This window comes from Giraffa tippelskirchi, chromosome 14 (genome assembly GCF_054371585.1).
Source record: "Giraffa tippelskirchi isolate mGirTip1 chromosome 14, T2T-mGirTip1v1.2.pri, whole genome shotgun sequence".
NCBI classification, from domain to species: domain Eukaryota; kingdom Metazoa; phylum Chordata; class Mammalia; order Artiodactyla; family Giraffidae; genus Giraffa; species Giraffa tippelskirchi.
Window position 1 is genome coordinate 6969565 of NC_137288.1, and position 19954 is coordinate 6989518.

At 55.1% G+C, this 19954-nt stretch overlaps 2 long non-coding RNA genes across 2 annotated transcripts in view; both read left to right on the top strand.

Moving 5' to 3' along the window:
* The first annotated feature begins 466 nt into the window (after positions 1–466).
* Positions 467–3437, top strand: LOC145534166 (uncharacterized). Its single transcript, XR_014074299.1, has 2 exons — positions 467–634; positions 1247–3437. It is a non-coding gene; the product is annotated as an uncharacterized LOC145534166 (long non-coding RNA).
* A 12969-nt stretch (positions 3438–16406) lies between these two features.
* LOC145534158 (uncharacterized) overlaps positions 16407–19954 on the top strand; it is a 116732-nt gene continuing 113184 nt past the window's right edge. Inside the window, exon 1 of the long non-coding RNA XR_014074286.1 lies at positions 16407–16618. This is a non-coding gene — a long non-coding RNA (uncharacterized LOC145534158). The remainder of the gene's footprint in view (positions 16619–19954) is intronic.

Consider the following 19954-nt stretch of genomic DNA (forward strand, 5'->3'; position numbering starts at 1 on the left):
CTCGCGATGTATGACCTTACTTTTGCTTTTGTCATGAGGTCTTTCCCACAGTAGATATCTTTGATTTTGCAAAGTCCACTGTATTCTCTGGGTTTTTTTTGTGGACTGCCTTTTAGTTTTGTGTGTGAAGACTCAAAGCACGTGTCCGGTTTCTGCTCATTGCTCTTCTTGATTTGTGACAGGTTTTCATGGAAAGTTTGTCTAGGGATAACTGGAAGTGAACTCGGTGTAAGGTGTCAAGTCTCCATCTCCATTCATGTCATCTCCTGCAGTTTCCAATTCCCTGTTCCTGAGTGGTTTTGGAGACCTCGTGGGGAGTTTGGTTGCATTGGAGTTTGCATTTCCACCTTGATTCGATTCACACTGTTCTGCCCTCAGGGACACTGTCAAGGGGGTGAGGAGCAGCCTGCACTTCCAGCAGTGACCACACGGTGGGGCGAGTGCTGCTCTCCCCTCTGGGAGCCCCAGGCCACAGGCATCCCAGTGAGGAGCCAGCTCTGTGCTCAGCTGAAAGGAGTTAGTCTCTCAGGAGCCTCTGAGCCCTTGCCTTTGGATCACCCAGGGTGGGCATTGACTGGGACAGAAAAAATTGCCCTGAATTCCATGGACGGAAGAGCCTGGCTGTGTAGAGTTCGTGAGTTGCCGCGAATCAGACACAACAATTCAATAGATTAAAACACTTTTTGGGGGTGGGGGGGAGTGAAAGAGGGTGATGTGGGGTTTTCCTGTCTTATATGATAGCCAAGAGAAATCTAGTTTAAACCTAAATTCACATAGATGGGAAAGGTATAGCTCTCCGTCACCCTATTAAAAAAAAAAAAAAAACTCCTAAGCTTTTCTGAAAGTTTATTTAGTAGATTCCTTGAGCAGACATTGTGAAGCTTTTTTTTTGTTTTTTTCTGTGACATTGGCCTCATAAAAAAGCACGGTTTGCCTTTACTGGATAATTCTGTTCATTGGTTTCTTAGGGAACCTTGGTAATGCTTGAGTTTCCTGGGGAGTATGGTCACATGACCTGGCCCTGGCCAATCGGTGCGTTCCACGTCCCTGGCCACTGTGATTGGCTCCGGGCTGGGCAGTGCCCAATCGGGGCCCAGGGCCGGGCCTCACGTTGGAAGCCAGGGGAAGACGAGCTGTCGTCCTGCTGGGGTAGGGGAAGGGGTGGGGCCGGGGGAGGTCAGGCTCCAGCAGTGGGAGGGGCGTGAGGTCCGCCTGCGGCAGTTGGTGACCTTCCTGCTCCCCTCAGGGCAGAGCCGACGGCCTGAGAATGAGGGCGCTGCTGAGCCCAGGGGCTGGGATGGCCCGTTGCTGCTGTGATCCCAGAGCTCCACACGAGACCTGAGGGAAGCCGTCTGCCCGTGAGTCCTCTCCCGCTTGTCTTTCAGCTTGTTTGAAGCATGCTGGGTTTTCTGCCCAGCTGGCTAAGGGGAGTCCCTGGAAATGCAATGGTGTGGGTTTTGGCAGACTTCAGGGAAGACATGCCAGATGAGCCTGGGAGACTCCAGCTTAATCTGGATTCAGGAGATATCTCTTCGGGCCAGCTAGTAATTGTAGGATAAGCCTAATGAGTCTTCACAGGATGAAGAGAGTAACGTGCCAAGGTAGCAATCGATGTCCTCTTTCGAGAGGATGAAGCTGGTGCTCAGAGAAGGGGGAACTTGGCCACAGCAAGGAGGTGTGCACCCAGACAGAACTCGCAGATCCGCCCATTGGAGCTCAGGGAGGCCACTGGTGTGGCTTGTCCCTGTGGCAGGGGCCGAGGCACGCAGCCCACCCTGATTCCTGTGGGGGCCTGACTTGGGAAGTGCCATCTGGTAGGTTTGAGACTCACCAAACCAAATTGCACTGGAGAGAGGAGGGACACCTTCCTTCATCCACCCCCCACCCCCGCCGGATTCCCACATACCCTGACCCCTTTCTCCCGATTTCGGAGCCATTTCCAGAGTCCCGCTCATATGACCTCATTCGAAGTGCACTGTGGACGAGCTGCCATCTGCAGCTACTACCACAGCAGCCAAGGGCTTTAGCTCCCAAGTACCTCCCTTCCTTTGGAACTTGGGGGCCCTCTACTCCCCACTTGCACACCACAGACCTTTGCTGAGGATTGTGGGGACCCTCACTCAGTTTGCAGCACGTTGTAGCCATCCCTGTCCTCTCAATACCTCCCTTGAAACTCAGCTTGTGCGCTCCTTTGGAGCAGCGTGGCCCACCTGGCTGCAACGGAAGAGACACAGCTGACAGTGAAACAACAGCTTAGATCTGAGACCTGGAAAGCTCTGTCAGAAGGGACCTCCCTCTTCACACCGTAGAGGCTGTAGGAGCCGCCAGGCTTTGGAACCAGTGCTGGGGCCAAAATGACTCCACAGCTGTTTTCCTTCCTGGGGAGGGTTCTGGCTCGAGTGGGAATGGCTCAAGTCTCCTAAGGTTCTGAAAGCCCACTGTGTGCAGATGCACGGTACACAGAGAGGAGAAGGTGGAGTCCCACCCTGTAGGTGGTCACAGCTCAAGGATGAGCCAGGCAGGCAGGCAGGCAGGGCATGAGAACACCTGAGCTGCCTTCATGAGTGAATGGTGTGGGGGCAGAGGAAGAGAAGCCGGTCTGCTCCCTCGTGTGGTGCCCCGGGCAGGTTGTCCCCAGAGGAAACCCTTACGACGGTGAGGACTATCACTGCTGTTTCCCAAGGGGTTCCGTCGGTGCGTGTCTTCCCCGGAGCGGTCCGGCCGTCTCTCAAGTACACTGGCCACGGGCATTGCCTCTCCTTGGAACTTCCCATGTGTTTCTCTTTTTTATGGAACAGTGATTTTCTAGAGGGGTTCTGGGCCACAAGGATGTTGGGTCATTTTCTAGCCTTCTGTCATGAAGAACGCTTTCCTGGGTGTTGGGGTGGTTTGTTGTTCCAGCTCCCTTTCTTGGCTCTTTTGGGAGCTGGTGCAACAAGACGAGCTCAGCCTCTGCCTTCTGGCTGAGATGTCACCCTTGAAACAGCAATGCCTGCCTGGAGATAATGACGGCAGTGGCCAAAAGGGCTTCGTTTGGCACATGGTATCTTGAAAGGACGTACACCGTCCTTTCAGATCTCAAAGGCTAGTTCAAATGACATAAAAATGAGAACTCTCCAATGGAGTCTTACAGTAGTTGGAGAGTCCAAAAAACACTCCTTCAGTCATTTCACTGAGAGTCATTGATTGGGGACACCAAGAATATAGGAAGGAATGCACAAAGAAAGGATGAAATTGTGTTCAGGATCGGGGGAAGGGATGAACAGGGCGTGCTTGCCTTGAATCCAGGCTTTGTTGGGGGGTGGGGCATAAAGATCAAACGGGTCTGAAACTACAAAGTGGTGATGGTAACACAGTATCACCAGAGTTACACAACAGTGTTCCCAAGTTGCAACAATGATGAAAAAGTTTACTAATCCCAACTTAACCAACAAAAATACAGGAAACCATACAAAAAAGAAAACATCACCAGAAAGGTGGAAACAAACCAAATGCAAAGCAGTTCAGGGGAAAGGAACTCCATGTGCCCTGGGGGCAGACCGAGTTGCCAGCGTCCACGGTGAGCAGACAGGGATGGAGGCTGCAGAGCCGACCGCTCCCCTGGACGTGGTGTTTCCGGCAAGGGCTCTGGGTGTCTGTCCAGAGCGGGGGCTCGTTCTCCCTGCAGGGGTGGGTGAGTCATCGTGGGCGTCTGGGTGTTGCGCGGGAGCCAGGGCAGGCTCTCCCTGCCGAGGCGGTGACTCCTCCTCTGCCTCGGGTTGTCCTGCCAGAGCCCGAGCAGGTACAGGTGCACGTGGAGGTGGAGGTTCTGGCTGAGGGGGTGGGACATCAGTGCCTGGGGCTGGGGGTCCTGCAGGCACGGAGATCGGATCTGCCCGGTGTGCTGGCCAGTACCCAGCTGGCCTGGTGTCTCTGCGAGGGCAAGTCTCGGTTCTCCATCTGCCCTCGGTGGATCCCTGGGTCCTGCACCTGGAGCCAGCACCTCTGTAGGGACAGGTCTGGGAAGCGGAGCCTGGTTCCAGTTGGAGGCCAGTGCTAGAGCTGGGGGAGAAGCAAAGTTTGCCCACAGGCCAGCCTTGGCATGTGCGTATCCCGGGACAGAAAGCTTCCAAGAGATTCCCAAAGAATACCCAGCGTCGGATGTCTTTTGGGACTGAAGTGTGCAAGATGGGGGGCAGGGGGTGTGAGGCCAGCGCTTGCTGCAGGCCCAGCAGCAGCTTTCGGGGACTCGTCCCTGTGTAGCTCAGCACGCCCTCCCCACACACTCCCGTGCAGCAGCCCCAGCGTCCTCACCTCTGTGCTCTGGCGTGCTGGGCTCCAGGTCCTCCTGCTGCCTCAGAGGCCGGGGTTCTCGGGACTCTGGGTCGGAGCCGGGTGTGCTGAGCTCCGTGGCAGCCTCAGACTGGGCCGCCGGGTGTATCCTGGGCGGTGTCTCGGCAGCAGGCCTTCCCCGCCTCCGCTTCCCCCCAGGTGGGGCTGATGCCTCCGTGGGCACGCTCACCTGGAGCCTGCACTGGGCCTCACGGGCGGGGTGTGGTGCTCCGACCCCTCCCTCCGGGAGGTGGATGGGGTATCCCCGTCCTCGGCCTCATCACGTGGGAAGCTCTGCAACGACAGTGACCGTCAGCCAGCCATGCTGGGAGTTTTCCAAGCTGGGCCTGGCCAGTGGAGCCGCTGCTTCTGCCTGCTCGAACTTCTCTTCCCAGAAGGGTCAGAGACGTGTGTCTGCTCAGATCCCCACCCGGGAGGAAAGAGACCCACCTGAGGGTGTGAGGTCAGCCTGGGCGGCCGCCGCTGCCCACACTCTCCCCATCCCGCCCAGCCTGCTCTCCCCTGGGGTGTGGACACAACTTGTCCGCAGGCTTCTGACCCCACATCCGCCTGGGCTTCCTTGAGGGAGACACACCCCGAGAAACCCGCATCCACACACACAGGCAAAGGACCCGATGTTTCCGGGTGGCATGGGAGAGGCTGCCTGGCCCGGCCTGGGGCTCCCCGTGTTACCTTTCTGTTTCTCTGGCCAAAGGGCCAGAGGCGTCTCGGGGGTGTCCTGAGCCAACGTCGACAGGGTGCCCGCTCACACTGCCTGTGTGCACTCCTGAGGCCCCGGCCTCTGGGCAGGGGCAAACAGCAGAACATCTTGGCAGCAAGTGAACTGGCTGGGGGCTTCTCTCCGCTCTGGAGGCCTGGATACCCGGGATGCGGGTTCTGTTGGGTTCTGTTGCCGGCAGGTGACATCATCTCCTGGGGTCCGTGCTGAGGTCCCTTCCCCAAAACATCCCAAGGGAATCTCTGTGTTTCTGACTGCTCGACCACCCCCCTTAGGCCATGTGCAGGCACAGTGACACCCACACAGCCCAGCCCACAGCCCTGGGGAGGCCTGGGTTCAGCCAGGGCCTGAGCTCCGAGGACCCCGCTGCTCTCAGACCAGGCTCCTTCTTCTCATAAGTGGTGTGGCCCTGGACAAGCATATGCCCCTCAGGGTTGCCCCAGTCTCTCCATCTGCAGAGTGGTGGTCATTCTCCCATCTGCTTCCTAGGTCTGTCGGCCTACGAGCAGCTCCATGCCTTTCCACCTGGGGCCGATATCACGTGGAGCTTGTGCGCTGAGACTTCAGAAAGAGAGATTCCATCCAGGGCTGACACAGCACAGAATGGGGCAGAACGAGGCCTGGATGCGCCGTGGTACCCAGGAAAAGGCACTCCCCCTCCTGACTGTTTTGAGACCCCGCATCCAAGTTGGAGGACCGAAAGGAAGACTCGAAGGTCTCCCTCTCTTATAGAAAAGAGTAGCCAACATTCTGGTGCTCTGTTTCCATTGAGATTCTGTTCAAGTGTCCCAGCTCGGCTTCTGCGGGTGGCTGAGCTTCTAATGGCTCCCTGCGTTCTTGTCTTTTCCTCTCCAAACCTTCCGTCCTTTTCCCCCTTCTGGGGTGGAAGGGCGCTGTCATTGCTTCTACCTTCGAGACAGATTGAGGAAAAGTCTGGACCGTCGACTCCTTTCCTCTCTTTGGTTCCGTGTCTCTCTCTGGCTGTGTCCCTCTCTTTTCCTTTCTCAATTCCGTCTGTGTCTTCCTCTTTCTCTCTCGTGTGTGGATGGATGGATGCTAGGGATGCACATGTATATGATTAGATGAGGGTTATGTTTTAGGGATAGGTTGGAGGGAGAGAAAGGCTTTAGGTCGGAGTTGGTCATGGGGGAAGGGTCAAGGGTGGTGGTGGTGTTGTTTCTTGGAATCTGAGTGCTGTGCATTCTTCGTCGCTTTCCATATGAACCCCTTCTCAGATACACCACTTGCAAGGAGTTTCTCGTGTTCTGTTTCCTATCTTTTGCATTTGTGAATGCTTAGCTTCTCTGTTGTGAAGAGGTTCCATTGGATGGAAACCCATGGGTGTACTTCGTGTACCTCTTTCCCTTACTTGAAGAGACCCATTTCGACCTCCGCCCAGCAAATGGCAAGGAGACTCTGATGTTAAGGAGCCTTTGACCTACGCTTCTTTCCAGCTATCTCATGACATCAGTCTTTAGGGTGAAGTTTTCCCCCTATATTGAGGTGGTATGAGATCAAAACCAATAGCGTTCTTCAGATGTAGCTGTCTGGTTTTCCCATGGACATTGATTGAAGAGGCTTTCTTGTTCCCATTTGGATATTCTCCCCTTCTGTGTCAGAGATGAGTTGACCATGGATGCTGGGGTTTATTTCTGGACCCTCAACTTTATTCCATCGATCTGGATCTGTGTGTGTTGTTGTATTCCCAATAGCATACTGTCCTGCTGCTGCTGCTGCGGGGAAGTCACTTCAGTCGTGTCTGACTCTGCGTGACCCCATGGCCTGCAGCCTACCAGGCTCCTCCGTCCAGGACATTTTCCAGGCAAGAGTACTGGAGTGGGTCGCCATTGCCTTCTCCGATACTCTCCTGAGGATCCTAGTTTGGTCGTCTAATTTCCTTTCACAGAACCTTGGATGTCCGTATCGGGGCTTTTTCGTCGGATTGTATTGACAGTTTAGGCTCTTTTCTGTTTCCGTACCCCTTTTGCAATTCTTTGTTCGGTGCGAAAATGCATTGGCATTTTGGGAGGAATAGCATCGAAGCTGTGGATTGCCTTGTGGGGCTGTGACATCATTTTCCCAATAGGAATTCTTTCAAGCCCTGAGCACAGCTTCTCTCTCCAGTGATTGGTGTGGGCTTGATCTTCCTTCTTCCATCTCTCGCCGTTTTGTGAGAACAGGTGCATCCTTCCCTTCTGGGTTAGATGGACTCGTGGGTATCACTTCAGTGAATGGCATTGTCAGTGGGGGTGATAATTCCCTTCTCATTGGAAGACTTTGCTGTGAGTATTAGAAATGTAAGTGACTTCTCTTCCCTTTCCTCCCTGTCCATCTCTCAGAGCCACCAGGAAACAGAGGCCTCATCCACGGTCACACAGGCCTGAGGGGGTGCAACTAGACTGTTGTTTCTTCAGGCCCTCAGTGCTGGACATCATCCGGGATACTCTGTGTGTGTCTTCCTCAGTCTGGTGTCCCTTCAGACCTTTCCCTAGTTTTCACAGGCTTGTTGTGTTGGTGTTCTTTGTCTGTTTGGAGACACATCCTTGATAAGCTTTGTGTTTCCACTCATTCGTCTCGCGATGTATGACCTTACTTTTGCTTTTGTCATGAGGTCTTTCCCACAGTAGATATCTTTGATTTTGCAAAGTCCACTGTATTCTCTGGGTTTTTTTTGTGGACTGCCTTTTAGTTTTGTGTGTGAAGACTCAAAGCACGTGTCCGGTTTCTGCTCATTGCTCTTCTTGATTTGTGACAGGTTTTCATGGAAAGTTTGTCTAGGGATAACTGGAAGTGAACTCGGTGTAAGGTGTCAAGTCTCCATCTCCATTCATGTCATCTCCTGCAGTTTCCAATTCCCTGTTCCTGAGTGGTTTTGGAGACCTCGTGGGGAGTTTGGTTGCATTGGAGTTTGCATTTCCACCTTGATTCGATTCACACTGTTCTGCCCTCAGGGACACTGTCAAGGGGGTGAGGAGCAGCCTGCACTTCCAGCAGTGACCACACGGTGGGGCGAGTGCTGCTCTCCCCTCTGGGAGCCCCAGGCCACAGGCATCCCAGTGAGGAGCCAGCTCTGTGCTGAGCTGAAAGGAGTTAGTCTCTCAGGAGCCTCTGAGCCCTTGCCTTTGGATCACCCAGGGTGGGCATTGACTGGGACAGAAAAAATTGCCCTGAATTCCATGGACGGAAGAGCCTGGCTGTGTAGAGTTCGTGAGTTGCCGCGAATCAGACACAACAATTCAATAGATTAAAACACTTTTTGGGGGTGGGGGGGAGTGAAAGAGGGTGATGTGGGGTTTTCCTGTCTTATATGATAGCCAAGAGAAATCTAGTTTAAACCTAAATTCACATAGATGGGAAAGGTATAGCTCTCCGTCACCCTATTAAAAAAAAAAAAAAAACTCCTAAGCTTTTCTGAAAGTTTATTTAGTAGATTCCTTGAGCAGTACATTGTGAAGCTTTTTTTTTGTTTTTTTCTGTGACATTGGCCTCATAAAAAAGCACGGTTTGCCTTTACTGGATAATTCTGTTCATTGGTTTCTTAGGGAACCTTGGTAATGCTTGAGTTTCCTGGGGAGTATGGTCACATGACCTGGCCCTGGCCAATCGGTGCGTTCCACGTCCCTGGCCACTGTGATTGGCTCCGGGCTGGGCAGTGCCCAATCGGGGCCCAGGGCCGGGCCTCACGTTGGAAGCCAGTGGAAGACGAGCTGTCGTCCTGCTGGGGTAGGGGAAGGGGTGGGGCCGGGGGAGGTCAGGCTCCAGCAGTGGGAGGGGCGTGAGGTCCGCCTGCGGCAGTTGGTGACCTTCCTGCTCCCCTCAGGGCAGAGCCGACGGCCTGAGAATGAGGGCGCTGCTGAGCCCAGGGGCTGGGATGGCCCGTTGCTGCTGTGATCCCAGAGCTCCACACGAGACCTGAGGGAAGCCGTCTGCCCGTGAGTCCTCTCCCGCTTGTCTGTCAGCTTGTTTGAAGCATGCTGGGTTTTCTGCCCAGCTGGCTAAGGGGAGTCCCTGGAAATGCAATGGTGTGGGTTTTGGCAGACTTCAGGGAAGACATGCCAGATGAGCCTGGGAGACTCCAGCTTAATCTGGATTCAGGAGATATCTCTTCGGGCCAGCTAGTAATTGTAGGATAAGCCTAATGAGTCTTCACAGGATGAAGAGAGTAACGTGCCAAGGTAGCAATCGATGTCCTCTTTCGAGAGGATGAAGCTGGTGCTCAGAGAAGGGGGAACTTGGCCACAGCAAGGAGGTGTGCACCCAGACAGAACTCGCAGATCCGCCCATTGGAGCTCAGGGAGGCCACTGGTGTGGCTTGTCCCTGTGGCAGGGGCCGAGGCACGCAGCCCACCCTGATTCCTGTGAGGGCCTGACTTGGGAAGTGCCATCTGGTAGGTTTGAGACTCACCAAACCAAATTGCACTGGAGAGAGGAGGGACACCTTCCTTCATCCACCCCCCACCCCCACCGGATTCCCACATACCCTGACCCCTTTCTCCCGATTTCGGAGCCATTTCCAGAGTCCCGCTCATATGACCTCATTCGAAGTGCACTGTGGACGAGCTGCCATCTGCAGCTACTACCACAGCAGCCAAGGGCTTTAGCTCCCAAGTACCTCCCTTCCTTTGGAACTTGGGGGCCCTCTACTCCCCACTTGCACACCACAGACCTTTGCTGAGGATTGTGGGGACCCTCACTCAGTTTGCAGCACGTTGTAGCCATCCCTGTCCTCTCAATACCTCCCTTGAAACTCAGCTTGTGCGCTCCTTTGGAGCAGCGTGGCCCACCTGGCTGCAACGGAAGAGACACAGCTGACAGTGAAACAACAGCTTAGATCTGAGACCTGGAAAGCTCTGTCAGAAGGGACCTCCCTCTTCACACCGTAGAGGCTGTAGGAGCCGCCAGGCTTTGGAACCAGTGCTGGGGCCAAAATGACTCCACAGCTGTTTTCCTTCCTGGGGAGGGTTCTGGCTCGAGTGGGAATGGCTCAAGTCTCCTAAGGTCCTGAAAGCCCACTGTGTGCAGATGCACGGTACACAGAGAGGAGAAGGTGGAGTCCCACCCTGTAGGTGGTCACAGCTCAAGGATGAGCCAGGCAGGCAGGCAGGCAGGGCATGAGAACACCTGAGCTGCCTTCATGAGTGAATGGTGTGGGGGCAGAGGAAGAGAAGCCGGTCTGCTCCCTCGTGTGGTGCCCCGGGCAGGTTGTCCCCAGAGGAAACCCTTACGACGGTGAGGACTATCACTGCTGTTTCCCAAGGGGTTCCGTCGGTGCGTGTCTTCCCCGGAGCGGTCCGGCCGTCTCTCAAGTACACTGGCCACGGGCATTGCCTCTCCTTGGAACTTCCCATGTGTTTCTCTTTTTTATGGAACAGTGATTTTCTAGAGGGGTTCTGGGCCACAAGGATGTTGGGTCATTTTCTAGCCTTCTGTCATGAAGAACGCTTTCCTGGGTGTTGGGGTGGTTTGTTGTTCCAGCTCCCTTTCTTGGCTCTTTTGGGAGCTGGTGCAACAAGACGAGCTCAGCCTCTGCCTTCTGGCTGAGATGTCACCCTTGAAACAGCAATGCCTGCCTGGAGATAATGACGGCAGTGGCCAAAAGGGCTTCGTTTGGCACATGGTATCTTGAAAGGACGTACACCGTCCTTTCAGATCTCAAAGGCTAGTTCAAATGACATAAAAATGAGAACTCTCCAATGGAGTCTTACAGTAGTTGGAGAGTCCAAAAAACACTCCTTCAGTCATTTCACTGAGAGTCATTGATTGGGGACACCAAGAATATAGGAAGGAATGCACAAAGAAAGGATGAAATTGTGTTCAGGATCGGGGGAAGGGATGAACAGGGCGTGCTTGCCTTGAATCCAGGCTTTGTTGGGGGGTGGGGCATAAAGATCAAACGGGTCTGAAACTACAAAGTGGTGATGGTAACACAGTATCACCAGAGTTACACAACAGTGTTCCCAAGTTGCAACAATGATGAAAAAGTTTACTAATCCCAACTTAACCAACAAAAATACAGGAAACCATACAAAAAAGAAAACATCACCAGAAAGGTGGAAACAAACCAAATGCAAAGCAGTTCAGGGGAAAGGAACTCCATGTGCCCTGGGGGCAGACCGAGTTGCCAGCGTCCACGGTGAGCAGACAGGGATGGAGGCTGCAGAGCCGACCGCTCCCCTGGACGTGGTGTTTCCGGCAAGGGCTCTGGGTGTCTGTCCAGAGCGGGGGCTCGTTCTCCCTGCAGGGGTGGGTGAGTCATCGTGGGCGTCTGGGTGTTGCGCGGGAGCCAGGGCAGGCTCTCCCTGCCGAGGCGGTGACTCCTCCTCTGCCTCGGGTTGTCCTGCCAGAGCCCGAGCAGGTACAGGTGCACGTGGAGGTGGAGGTTCTGGCTGAGGGGGTGGGACATCAGTGCCTGGGGCTGGGGGTCCTGCAGGCACGGAGATCGGATCTGCCCGGTGTGCTGGCCAGTACCCAGCTGGCCTGGTGTCTCTGCGAGGGCAAGTCTCGGTTCTCCATCTGCCCTCGGTGGATCCCTGGGTCCTGCACCTGGAGCCAGCACCTCTGTAGGGACAGGTCTGGGAAGCGGAGCCTGGTTCCAGTTGGAGGCCAGTGCTAGAGCTGGGGGAGAAGCAAAGTTTGCCCACAGGCCAGCCTTGGCATGTGCGTATCCCGGGACAGAAAGCTTCCAAGAGATTCCCAAAGAATACCCAGCGTCGGATGTCTTTTGGGACTGAAGTGTGCAAGATGGGGGGCAGGGGGTGTGAGGCCAGCGCTTGCTGCAGGCCCAGCAGCAGCTTTCGGGGACTCGTCCCTGTGTAGCTCAGCACGCCCTCCCCACACACTCCCGTGCAGCAGCCCCAGCGTCCTCACCTCTGTGCTCTGGCGTGCTGGGCTCCAGGTCCTCCTGCTGCCTCAGAGGCCGGGGTTCTCGGGACTCTGGGTCGGAGCCGGGTGTGCTGAGCTCCGTGGCAGCCTCAGACTGGGCCGCCGGGTGTATCCTGGGCGGTGTCTCGGCAGCAGGCCTTCCCCGCCTCCGCTTCCCCCCAGGTGGGGCTGATGCCTCCGTGGGCACGCTCACCTGGAGCCTGCACTGGGCCTCACGGGCGGGGTGTGGTGCTCCGACCCCTCCCTCCGGGAGGTGGATGGGGTATCCCCGTCCTCGGCCTCATCACGTGGGAAGCTCTGCAACGACAGTGACCGTCAGCCAGCCATGCTGGGAGTTTTCCGAGCTGGGCCTGGCCAGTGGAGCCGCTGCTTCTGCCTGCTCGAACTTCTCTTCCCAGAAGGGTCAGAGACGTGTGTCTGCTCAGATCCCCACCCGGGAGGAAAGAGACCCACCTGAGGGTGTGAGGTCAGCCTGGGCGGCCGCCGCTGCCCACACTCTCCCCATCCCGCCCAGCCTGCTCTCCCCTGGGGTGTGGACACAACTTGTCCGCAGGCTTCTGACCCCACATCCGCCTGGGCTTCCTTGAGGGAGACACACCCCGAGAAACCCGCATCCACACACACAGGCAAAGGACCCGATGTTTCCGGGTGGCATGGGAGAGGCTGCCTGGCCCGGCCTGGGGCTCCCCGTGTTACCTTTCTGTTTCTCTGGCCAAAGGGCCAGAGGCGTCTCGGGGGTGTCCTGAGCCAACGTCGACAGGGTGCCCGCTCACACTGCCTGTGTGCACTCCTGAGGCCCCGGCCTCTGGGCAGGGGCAAACAGCAGAACATCTTGGCAGCAAGTGAACTGGCTGGGGGCTTCTCTCCGCTCTGGAGGCCTGGATACCCGGGATGCGGGTTCTGTTGGGTTCTGTTGCCGGCAGGTGACATCATCTCCTGGGGTCCGTGCTGAGGTCCCTTCCCCAAAACATCCCAAGGGAATCTCTGTGTTTCTGACTGCTCGACCACCCCCCTTAGGCCATGTGCAGGCACAGTGACACCCACACAGCCCAGCCCACAGCCCTGGGGAGGCCTGGGTTCAGCCAGGGCCTGAGCTCCGAGGACCCCGCTGCTCTCAGACCAGGCTCCTTCTTCTCATAAGTGGTGTGGCCCTGGACAAGCATATGCCCCTCAGGGTTGCCCCAGTCTCTCCATCTGCAGAGTGGTGGTCATTCTCCCATCTGCTTCCTAGGTCTGTCGGCCTACGAGCAGCTCCATGCCTTTCCACCTGGGGCCGATATCACGTGGAGCTTGTGCGCTGAGACTTCAGAAAGAGAGATTCCATCCAGGGCTGACACAGCACAGAATGGGGCAGAACGAGGCCTGGATGCGCCGTGGTACCCAGGAAAAGGCACTCCCCCTCCTGACTGTTTTGAGACCCCGCATCCAAGTTGGAGGACCGAAAGGAAGACTCGAAGGTCTCCCTCTCTTATAGAAAAGAGTAGCCAACATTCTGGTGCTCTGTTTCCATTGAGATTCTGTTCAAGTGTCCCAGCTCGGCTTCTGCGGGTGGCTGAGCTTCTAATGGCTCCCTGCGTTCTTGTCTTTTCCTCTCCAAACCTTCCGTCCTTTTCCCCCTTCTGGGGTGGAAGGGCGCTGTCATTGCTTCTACCTTCGAGACAGATTGAGGAAAAGTCTGGACCGTCGACTCCTTTCCTCTCTTTGGTTCCGTGTCTCTCTCTGGCTGTGTCCCTCTCTTTTCCTTTCTCAATTCCGTCTGTGTCTTCCTCTTTCTCTCTCGTGTGTGGATGGATGGATGCTAGGGATGCACATGTATATGATTAGATGAGGGTTATGTTTTAGGGATAGGTTGGAGGGAGAGAAAGGCTTTAGGTCGGAGTTGGTCATGGGGGAAGGGTCAAGGGTGGTGGTGGTGTTGTTTCTTGGAATCTGAGTGCTGTGCATTCTTCGTCTCTTTCCATATGAACCCCTTCTCAGATACACCACTTGCAAGGAGTTTCTCGTGTTCTGTTTCCTATCTTTTGCATTTGTGAATGCTTAGCTTCTCTGTTGTGAAGAGGTTCCATTGGATGGAAACCCATGGGTGTACTTCGTGTACCTCTTTCCCTTACTTGAAGAGACCCATTTCGACCTCCGCCCAGCAAATGGCAAGGAGACTCTGATGTTAAGGAGCCTTTGACCTACGCTTCTTTCCAGCTATCTCATGACATCAGTCTTTAGGGTGAAGTTTTCCCCCTATATTGAGGTGGTATGAGATCAAAACCAATAGCGTTCTTCAGATGTAGCTGTCTGGTTTTCCCATGGACATTGATTGAAGAGGCTTTCTTGTTCCCATTTGGATATTCTCCCCTTCTGTGTCAGAGATGAGTTGACCATGGATGCTGGGGTTTATTTCTGGACCCTCAACTTTATTCCATCGATCTGGATCTGTGTGTGTTGTTGTATTCCCAATAGCATACTGTCCTGCTGCTGCTGCTGCGGGGAAGTCACTTCAGTCGTGTCTGACTCTGCGTGACCCCATGGCCTGCAGCCTACCAGGCTCCTCCGTCCAGGACATTTTCCAGGCAAGAGTACTGGAGTGGGTCGCCATTGCCTTCTCCGATACTCTCCTGAGGATCCTAGATTGGTCGTCTAATTTCCTTTCACAGAAGCTTGGATGTCCGTATCGGGGCTTTTTCGTCGGATTGTATTGACAGTTTAGGCTCTTTTCTGTTTCCGTACCCCTTTTGCAATTCTTTGTTCGGTGCGAAAATGCATTGGCATTTTGGGAGGAATAGCATCGAAGCTGTGGATTGCCTTGTGGGGCTGTGACATCATTTTCCCAATAGGAATTCTTTCAAGCCCTGAGCACAGCTTCTCTCTCCAGTGATTGGTGTGGGCTTGATCTTCCTTCTTCCATCTCTCGCCGTTTTGTGAGAACAGGTGCATCCTTCCCTTCTGGGTTAGATGGACTCGTGGGTATCACTTCAGAGAATGGCATTGTCAGTGGGGGTGATAATTCCCTTCTCATTGGAAGACTTTGCTGTGAGTATTAGAAATGTAAGTGACTTCTCTTCCCCTTCCTCCCTGTCCATCTCTCAGAGCCACCGGGAAACAGAGGCCTCATCCACGGTCACACAGGCCTGAGGGGGTGCAACTAGACTGTTGTTTCTTCAGGCCCTCAGTGCTGGACATCATCCGGGATACTCTGTGTGTGTCTTCCTCGGTCTGGTGTCCCTTCAGACCTTTCCCTAGTTTTCACAGGCTTGTTGTGTTGGTGTTCTTTGTCTGTTTGGAGACACATCCTTGATAAGCTTTGTGTTTCCACTCATTCGTCTCGCGATGTATGACCTTACTTTTGCTTTTGTCATGAGGTCTTTCCCACAGTAGATATCTTTGATTTTGCCAAGTCCACTGTATTCTCTGGGTTTTTTTTTGTGGACTGCCTTTTAGTTTTGTGTGTGAAGACTCAAAGCACGTGTCCGGTTTCTGCTCATTGCTCTTCTTGATTTGTGACAGGTTTTCATGGAAAGTTTGTCTAGGGATAACTGGAAGTGAACTCGGTGTAAGGTGTCAAGTCTCCATCTCCATTCATGTCATCTCCTGCAGTTTCCAATTCCCTGTTCCTGAGTGGTTTTGGAGACCTTGTGGGGAGTTTGGTTGCATTGGAGTTTGCATTTCCACCTTGATTCGATTCACACTGTTCTGCCCTCAGGGACACTGTCAAGGGGGTGAGGAGCAGCCTGCACTTCCAGCAGTGACCACACGGTGGGGCGAGTGCTGCTCTCCCCTCTGGGAGCCCCAGGCCACAGGCATCCCAGTGAGGAGCCAGCTCTGTGCTCAGCTGAAAGGAGTTAGTCTCTCAGGAGCCTCTGAGCCCTTGCCTTTGGATCACCCAGGGTGGGCATTGACTGGGACAGAAAAAATTGCCCTGAATTCCATGGACGGAAGAGCCTGGCTGTGTAGAGTTCGTGGGTTGCCGTGAATCAGACACAACTGAGGACAGAAAAATTCAATACATTAAAACACTTTTGGGGGGTGGGGGTGAGTGAAAGGGGGTGATGTGGGTTTTTTTGTCTTATATAACAGCCAAGGGAAATCTAGTTTAAACCTAAATTCACATAGACGGGAAAGGTATAGCTCTCCGTCACCCTATTAAAAAAAAAAAAAAACTACTAAACTTTTCTGAAAGTTTATTTACTAGCTTCCTTGAGCAGTTCATGGTGAAGCTTTTTTTTTTTTTTTTTCTGTGACATTGGCCTCATTAAAAAGTACGGTTTGCCTTTACTGGATAATTTTGTTCATTGGTTTCTTAGGGAACCTTGGTAATATTTGAGTTTCCTGGGGAGTATGGTCACATGACCTGGCCCTGGCCAATCGGTGCGTTCCACCTCCCTGGCCACTGTGATTGGCTCCGGGCTGGGGCAGTGCCCAATCGGGGCCCAGGGCCGGGCCTGACGTTGGAAGCCAGGGGAAGACGAGCTGTCGTCGTGCTGGGGTAGGGGAAGGGGTGGGGCCGGGGGAGGTCAGGCTCCAGCAGTGGGAGGGGCGTGAGGTCCGCCTGCGGCAGTTGGTGACCTTCCCGCTCCCCTCAGGGCAGAGCCGCCGGCCTGAGAATGAGGGCGCTGCTGAGCCCAGGGGCTGGGATGGCCCGTTGCTGCTGTGGTCCCAGAGCTCCACCCGAGACCTGAGGGAAACCTTCTGCCCGTGAGTCCTCTCCCGCTTGTCTGTCAGCTTGTTTGAAGCATGCTGGGTTTTCTGCCCAGCTGGCTAAGGGGAGTCCCTGGAAATGCAATGGTGTGGGTTTTGGCTGACTTCAGGGAAGACATGCCAGATGAGCTTGGGAGACTCCAGCTTAATCTGGATTCAGGAGATATCTCTTCGGGCCAGCTAGTAATTGTAGGATAAGCCTAATGAGTCTTCACAGGATGAAGAGAGTAACGTGCCAAGGTAGCATTCGATGTCCTCATTCGAGAGGATGAAGCTGGTGCTCAGAGAAGGGGGGAACTTGGCCACAGCAAGGAGGTGTGCACCCAGACAGAACCCCCAGATCCGGCCATTGGAGCTCAGGGAGGCCACTGGTGTGGCTTGTCCCTGTGGCAGGGGCCGAGGCACGCAGCCCACCCTGATTCCTGTGGGGGCCTGACTTGGGAAGTGCCATCTGGTAGCTTTGAGACTCACCAAACCAAATTGCACTGGAGAGAGGAGGGACACCTTCCTTCATCCACCCCCCACCCCCGCCGGCTTCCCACATACCCTGACCCCTTTCTCTCGATTTCGGAGCCATTTCCAGAGTCCCGCTCATATGACCTCATTTGAAGTGCACTGTGGACGAGCTGCCATCTGCAGCTGCTACCACAGCAGCCAAGGGCTTTAGCTCCCGAGTACCTCCCTTCCTTTGGAACTTGGGGGCCCTCTACTCCCCACTTGCACACCACAGACCTTTGCTGAGGATTGTGGGGACCCTCACTCAGTTTGCAGCACGTTGTAGCCATCCCTGTCCTCCCTTGAAACTCAGCTTGTGAGCTCCTTTGGAGCAGCGTGGCCCACCTGGCTGCAACGGAAGAGACACAGCTGACAGTGAAACAACAGCTTAGATCTGAGAGCCGGAAAGCTCTGTCAAAAGGGACCTCCCTCTTCACGCCGTAGAGGCTGTAGGAGCCGCCAGGGTTTCGGAACCAGTGCTGGGGCCAAAATGACTCCACAGCTGTTTTCCTTCCTGGGGAGGGTTCTGGCTTGAGTGGGAATGGCTCAAGTCTAAGGTTCTGAAAGCCCACTGTGTGCAGATGCACGGTACACAGAGAGGAGAAGGTGGAGTCCTGCCCTGGAGGTGGTCACAGCTCACGGATGAGCCAGGCAGGCAGGCAGGCAGGGCATGAGAACACCTGAGCTGCCTTCATGAGTGAATGGTGTGGGGGCAGAGGAAGAGAAGCCGGTCTGCTCCCTCATGTGGTGCCCAGGGCAGGTTGTCCCCAGAGGAAACCCTTACGACGGTGAGGAGAATCCCTGCTGTTTCCCAAGGGGTTCCGTCGGTGCGTGTCTTCCCCGGAGCGCTCAGGCCGTCTCTAAAGTACACTGGCCATGGGCATTGCCTCTCCTTGGAACTTCCCATGTGTTTCTCTTTTTTATGGAACAGTGATTTTCTAGAGGGGTTCTGGGCCACAAGGATGTTGGGTCATTTTCTAGCCTTCTGTCATGAAGAACGCTTTCCTGGGCGTTGGGGTGGTTTGTTGTTCCAGCTCCCTTTCTTGGCTTCTTTTGGGAGCTGGTGCAACAAGACGAGCTCAGCCTCTGCCTTCTGGCTGAGATGTCACCCTTGAAACAGCAATGCCTGCCTGGAGATAATGATGGCAGTGGCCAAAAGGGCTTCGTTTGGCACATGGTATCTTGAAAGGACGTACACCGTCCTTTCAGATATCAAAGGCTAGTTCAAATGACATAAAAATGAGAACTCTCCAATGGAGTCTTACAGTAGGTGGAGAGTCCGAAAAACACTGCTTCAGTCATTTCACGGAGAGTCATTGATTGGGGACACCAAGAATATAGGAAGGAATGCACAAAGAAAAGATGAAATTGTGTTCAGGATCGGGGGAAGGGATGAACAGGGCGTGCTTGCCTTGAATCCAGGCTTTGTTGGGGGGTGGGGCATAAAGATCAAACGGGTCTGAAACTACCAAGTGGTGATGGTAACACAGTATCACCAGAGTTACACAACAGTGTTCCCAAATTGCAACAATGATGAGAAAGTTTACGAATCCCAACTTAACCAACAAAAATACAGGAAACCATACAAAAAAGAAAACATCACCAGAAAGGTGGAAACAAACCAAATGCAAAGCAGTTCAGGGGAAAGGAACTCCATGTCCCCTGGGGGCAGACCGAGTTGCCGGCGTCCACGGTGAGCAGACAGGGATGGAGGCTGCAGAGCCGACCTCTCCCCTGGACGTGGTGTTTCCGGCAAGGGCTCTGGGTGTCTGTCCAGAGCGGGGGCTCGTTCTCCCTGCAGGGGTGGGTGAGTCATCGTGGGCCTCTGGGTGTTGCGCGGGAGCCAGGGCAGGCTCTCCCTGCCGAGGCGGTGACTCCTCCTCTGCCTCGGGTTCTCCTGCCAGAGCCCGAGCAGGTACAGGTGCACGTGGAGGTGGAGGTTCTGGCTGAGGGGGTGGGACATCAGTGCCTGGGGCTGGGGGTCCTGCAGGCACGGAGATCCGATCTGCCCAGTGTGCTGGCCAGTACCCAGCTGGCCTGGTGTCTCTGCGAGGGCAAGTCTCGGTTCTCCATCTGCCCTCGGTGGATCCCTGGGTCCTGCACCTGGAGCCACCACCTCTGTAGGGACAGGTCTGGGAAGTGGAGCCTGGTTCCAGTTGGAGGTCAGTGCTAGAGCTGGGGGAGAAGCAAAGTTTGCCCACAGGCCAGCCTTGGCATGTGCGTATCCTGGGACAGAAAGCTTCCAAGAGATTCCCAAAGAATACCCAGCGTCGGATGTCTTTTGGGACTGAAGTGTGCAAGACGGGGGGCGGGGGGTGTGAGGCCAGTGCTTGCTGCAGGCCCAGCAGCAGCTTTCGGGGACTCGTCCCTGTGTAGCTCAGCACCCCGTCCCCACACACTCCCGTGCAGCAGCCCCAGCGTCCTCACCTCTGTGCTCTGGCGTGCTGGGCTCCAGGTCCTCCTGCTGCCTCAGAGGCCGGGGTTCTCGGGACTCTGGGTCGGAGCCGGGTGTGCTGAGCTCCGTGGCAGCCTCAGACTGGGCCGGCGGGTGTATCCTAGGCGGTGTCTCTGCAGCAGGCCTTCCCCGCCTCCTCTTCTCCCCCGGTGGGGCTGATGCCTCCGTGGGCACGCTCACCTGGAGCCTGCACTGGGCCTCACGGGCGGGGGGGTGGTGCTCCGACCCCTCCCTCCGGGAGGTGGATGGGGTGTCCCCGTCCTCGGCCTCATCACGTGGGAAGCTCTGCAACGACAGTGACCGTCAGCCAGCCATGCTGGGAGTTTTCCAAGCTGGGCCTGGCCAGTGGAACCGCTGCTTCTGCCTGCTCGAACTTCTCTTCC